Source organism: Adiantum capillus-veneris, chromosome 27 (assembly GCF_014529385.1).
Source record: "Adiantum capillus-veneris isolate H3 chromosome 27, ASM1452938v2, whole genome shotgun sequence".
NCBI lineage: Eukaryota > Viridiplantae > Streptophyta > Polypodiopsida > Polypodiales > Pteridaceae > Adiantum > Adiantum capillus-veneris.
Genome location: NC_140957.1, coordinates 35,687,433 through 35,693,265, shown reverse-complemented (window position 1 = coordinate 35,693,265; position 5,833 = coordinate 35,687,433). Strand labels below are relative to the sequence as shown.

The following is a 5,833-nucleotide window of genomic DNA, read 5'->3' as shown; positions in this document are numbered from 1 at the left end:
GGGTTCCCACCTCAAGGGCAGCCCCAACTTGCTTAAGGTTCTAGGTCTAAGGAATTTTAACACTAACCTGTGGAGGTCTTTAATGAAACTAACCCTAAGGGTTTCTAAGCTCCATTTTATGCACATGTCTATATTCTACTTCTTGTTCCCATTCATCTCCCCCATATTAATTAATTATGAGCTCAACATGAGAAAGTATTTTAGGAATAGGTAGATATTAGATTTTTATGACATGTGTGTTGAGTCTATGGCACGAGAGAGAGAGAGATTGCAAGAGAGAGAGAGAGAGAGAGAGAGAGAGAGAGAGAGAGAGAGAGAGAGAGAGAGAGAGAAGCACTCGATACTCGAGTGTTGAATGTGAATTTTAGGCAACTTTAGGGTACATAGTACTAAGTACATACCAATCACAAATCAACCTAGGTTTGAATTTTGTTTTTTGAACTTGAAAGTTCAAATCCTCAGCCTGGAGGACAATCTTGTCTAATATATATATATATATATATATATATATATATATATATATATATATATATATATATATATATATATATATATATATATATATATATATGTATGTATGTATGTATGTATGTATGTGTGTGTGTATATATATATACACATGTATATACATACATACATACATACATACACACACACACACACACACACACACACAACATATATATATATATATATAAAAGCAAAGTCTCTTCAACATAGAGGGAGCTTAGGTTTTGCCATTTGCAACTAAAATGAAGATGTCTAGATCCTCTTAAGCTAAAATTTGAGAAAGTTCCCCGATCCTCCTCCCTTGACTTTCCATGGCAATTGGAGCAGGCATTGGATAAAGTAAACATATATTTCTCTCAGTGCTCACTACGGAATTGAGAGAGAGAGAGAGAGAGAGAGAGAGAGAGAGAGAGAGAGAGAGAGAGAGAGAGAGAGAGAGAGAGAGAGAGAGAGAGAGAGAGAGAGAGAGAGAGTCCACATGCGCACACTCCCGCCTTTTGCCTAGCTGTGTGTGTGTGTGTGTGTGTGTGTGTGTGTGTGTGTGTGAGAGAGAGAGAGAGAGAGAGAGAGAGAGAGAGAGAGAGAGAGAGGTCTCCCATCCCTCCTACTACGCCAACCCTCTTTCCCCTCTTTAGCACGGGTGCACTTCCTTCCCTCAGCTCCCGTCTGGTTGAGAGAGAGAGAGAGAGAGAGAGAGAGAGAGAGAGAGAGAGAGAGAGAGAGAGAGAGAGAGAGAGAGAGAGAGAGAGAGAGAGAGAGAGAGAGAGAGAGAGAGAGGGAGGGAGGGAGAGATGCAATAGGCATGTACGCCAACTATGGTGTACTTCACAAGCACAAAAAGTGCTTAGAGTGATTCCTATCTAGGTGTTTGTCTAGTAAAATGTGCTAATTTTAGGATATTTCAACAAGGGCATGACTAAGAAGACATGGGTTGTTTGTAGCAGATGAAAAGTGAGGGAAATCTCCATATGTAGTTGATCTAGGCAAAAGAATTCACAATGATATTGTTAGTCAGGGATATTGAAAAAATAGGTGGTTCTTGGAGTGTCCTTTAGAAAGCAAAGAAAGTGCTTCAGGAGCTTTCTATCCGGGACATCATGCACTGATTGTGGAATTTGCCCAACTAAGGCAAATGCATATGCAAAATGTGATGCTTAAAGGAGATTCTTGTCTAGAATGTCTCTTGGAGTGCATTCATTGTGGCATATGCCTAGGAGGGGTAGGTCAAGGAAGCTGTGGCTAATTTCAACAAATGCGAAGCAAGGACATCCCTACAAATGCAATTACCTGCACTTGAGGATCTCCATGCATTGATTGTTGAGATATGTCCAAGAGCTGTAGGGTGAGGAAGTTGTGGGTTGTTTGCAGCAAATGTCAAGCAAGGGTGCCTCTCCACATGCAATCACCTATGGCTAATTTCAACAAATGTGAAGCAAGGACATCCCACAAATGCAATTACCTGCACTTTGAGGATCTCCATGCATTGATTTTTGAGATATGACCAAGAGTTGTAGGGTGAGGAAGTTGTGGGTTGCTTTTAGCAAATGTCAAGCGAGGGTGCCTCTCCACATGCAATCACCTATACTTGAATCTTCAAGGCATGTGGGACTACGAAAGATTTTGATACAAGCAAAGTTTTCACGATGATATCGTTAGTCGGGGTTGTTGAAAAAAAATGCGTGCTTGGGAATTTCTTGGGCAACATGTATGCAAAATTTTGGTGCACCAAAGAAGCTTCCTCTTTGGAAGTTCATCTCTTGGAGTAGTGCATTCATTGCGACATATGTTGAGGAGGGGTAGGGCGGAAAACTTGTGGGATGTTTTCAGCAGATGGGAAATGAGGGCATCTCTCCATATGCAATCACCTTCGCTTGAGGGGCTCCCTGTCCGAACATCATATCTTACAATGCAATTATTCTTGGATATGCCCAAGAGGGGCATGTCCATGAATCTCTTGGATATTTTCAGTGGGTGAAAAGCAAGGGTGTCTCTCCAATGCAATTGCATCTCCCAAGGCATGTGGGCAAACGGGCTGGTGAAAAAAGACATCCGACTTGGGAATTTCTTTTTCGACATGCACTAGGAAGAGAATGGGGTCTAAGAGGGCCTCTTTATTTGACAGTTTAAGGAACTCAAACCTTTAGTATTAAGAAAGTAATGAAAGGACAACTTTTGAATTCGAACAGGCAAAATGACTAGTTTATTTGAATTCAAGGTTTCCCTCCAAAATGGAATTTACAATTTAGCAAGTAAAACCATATCATGTAGCATATTTGTGGAAAGAGCACAACGCGTAGATTGCATATCTATGATCTCTGCTCAAATCGGAGATCGAAGGCCGAAAATCATTAAAAAAATTTCTACCTCCTTTTTGGGGGGAAAAGTGCATCCTTTGACCACTCTTACACATCTCTTACATACCCACCATTCTTGCACACATGGCATACACCTTTTCATCAAAATGTTAATTACATGCATAAGCTCATGGCAAATAAAGAGGCCTTCCTACACCCATCTTCTTCCTAATGTACGCAAAATGTGGTGTGATTAAGGAGCTTCCTGTCTAGATTGTTCTCTCTTGTTCATTTATTATGACCCATGCCTTGAAGGAGCAAGGCAAAGAAGTTGTGGGATATTTTTAGTGGCCGCAAAGTGAGGGCATGCCTCCATATGCAATCACCTATGCGTGAGGATCTCCCTATGTAGAACGTGTCTTTGAATGCATTGAATGCGGGGTATGCCCAAGAAGGGTGGGGTTAGGGAGCTCTTGGATGTTTTAGAAGATGCAAAGCGAGGAAGACTCTCCATATGAAAACACCTATGCTTGGATCTTGAAGGGATGTGGCACTCATCTAGGGAAAAGAATTCACAATGAGATTGTTAGTCAAGGGTTGTTGAAAAAAGTGGCGGTGTTGATGTGAAGAGTGGTGTCCTTCAGAAAGCAAAAAAGATGCTTCAAGAGCTTTCTATCTGGGAGGTCATCTCTTGGGAATGCACTGATTGATGTATTTGCCCAATTAGGAAAATGATGTCACACATGCTTGAGGATGTCTGTGTCTGGAATTTCATCCCTTCGCACACATTGATTGTGGCATATGCACAAAAGGGACAGGTCCAGGAAGCTAGGGGTTGTTTTTAGCGGATGCAAAGCGAGGTTCTTTCTCCAGATGCAAAAATCTATGCTTGCAGCTTCAAGACTATGCAAGATGCTGACATGGGGAAAATATTTCATGATGATATTGTTAGTCAAGGGTTGTTAAAAAGGACGTTGTGCTTGGAAATGCCTTGGTCCACATGTATGCAAAATGTGGTTCTTAAAAGGAGCTTCTTGTCTGGAATGTCTTCTCATGGAGTGCATTCATTGTGGCATATGCATAGGAGGGGTAGGGTGAGGAAGTTGTGGCTAAATTCAATTAATGAAGCAAAGAAATCCCTATGGATGCAATTACCTGCACTTAAGGATCTCCGTGCATTGATTGCCGAAATATGCCGAAGAGCCATAGGGTGAGGAAGTTTATGGTTGTTTTCAGTAGATGTGAAGCGAGGGTGTCTCTCCACATGCAATCACCTACTCTTGCATCTTCAAGCCATGTGGGACTACACAAGATGTTTTGATGGGCAAAGAATTCATGATTTATTGTTAGTTGGGGTTTGTTGAGAAAAACATTTGTGCTTGGGAGTTCCTTGGTCAACACCTATGCAAAATTTTGGTGCACCTTAGAAGCTTCCTCTTCGGCATGTCATCTCTTGGAGTAGTACATTCATTGCATCATATGTTGAGGAGGGGTAGGGTGAAGAACTTGCGGGTTGGTTTTGACAAATGCAAAATGAGGGCATCTCTCTATATGCAATCACCTTTGCAAGAGGGGCTCCAAGTCTGGGACATCAAATCTTACAATGCATTTATTGTTGGATATGCCAAAGAGGGGCATGGCCAGGAAGCTATGGGCTATTTTCAGTGGGTGCAAAGCGAGGGTGTCTCTCCAGATGAAATTTCATCTCCCAAGGCATGTGGGAAAAAGGGCTACTGAAAAAAGTCATCTGGCTTGGGAATTTCTTTTTTAACATGTATGGAAAAAGTGGTGTGCTTAAGGAGCTTCCTCTTCAAATTAGCCTCTCTTGGAGTGCATTTATTATGACCTATGCCTCTAAGGAGCAGGGCACGGAAGTTGTGGGCTATTTTCAGTAGATGAAAAGAAACAACATGCTTCTAGATACAATCACCTATTCTTGAGGAGATTCCTATCCAAAACGTGTCTTTGAATGCATTGATTGTGAGGTTTTCCCAACAGAGGTAGGGCTAGGAAGCTCTTGAATGTTCTATCGGAAGCAAAGGTAGGTCTCTCTTGATGCAATAATCTAAGTTTCCATCTTCAAGGCATGTGGGATTGAAAAAAATGCCATTCTTAAGAATTACTCAATTATTGATTGGTTGATTGCATGGCTCCTCCCGCCACACATGTCAACAAATAATCATTCTAGAAAAATTAGTCCCGGTAGTGCTCAAAGAACACACGTTCAAGCACAGTGACAACGATCGAGAGAGAGAGAGAGAGAGAGAGAGAGAGAGAGAGAGAGAGAGAGAGAGAGAGAGAGAGAGAGAGAGAGAGAGAGAGAGAGAGAGAGAGAGAGAGAGAGAGAGAGAGAGAGAGAGAGAGAGAGAGAGAGAGAGATTTGGGTTAGGTAGAGAGAGAGAGAGAGAGAGAGAGAGAGAGAGAGAGAGAGAGAGAGAGAGAGAGAGAGAGAGAGAGAGAGAGAGAGAGAGAGAGAGAGAGAGAGAGAGAGAGAGAGAGAGAGAGATTTGGGTTAGGTTAAGTGCACGGCTTGAAGAGAGACATTCAAGACATAATAACACTAAAGAGATTGGGGAAGGATGTTGAAGAACAACAGCCAACTTACTTAAGAGTAATCATGCGAGTAAGTCTAAGGCTCTCTCTAGCTACAAAGGTGATGGGTGGGACAGACCACAGACCCATAGGGCCTAGACCACTAGCGTTCGCAGGGCGAGCACAAAAGGTTCCTCCCCCTCACCTAAAAGGCATGCATGCTATATATTGTTTTTGTAAAAGTATTGAATTAAATTAGAAAAAAGGGAAAATTGCAAAGGCCCCATAGGTAGGAGAGGGGCAATCGTGGCTCTAGGAAGGGGAGATAGAGAACAATAACTATCAATAACATACATTCTAAGGGGCTCATATAGTAACAAGATGATATTCCTCCATTGCTGATTTTTGTAACACTTTTACATCAAATAGGGTAGCTTCCTTAATACAGCCCTTAATCTCCTTCATAGTGTTAAAAACTCCAAGGGACAATGGAAGTG

The 5,833-nt window shown here is 41.9% G+C and overlaps 1 pseudogene; it reads left to right on the top strand.

The window, feature by feature from the left end:
* Positions 1 to 2,293: 2,293 nt before the first annotated feature.
* LOC147421770 (uncharacterized) lies at positions 2,294 to 3,200 on the top strand (annotated as a pseudogene).
* The last annotated feature ends 2,633 nt before the right edge of the window (positions 3,201 to 5,833 follow it).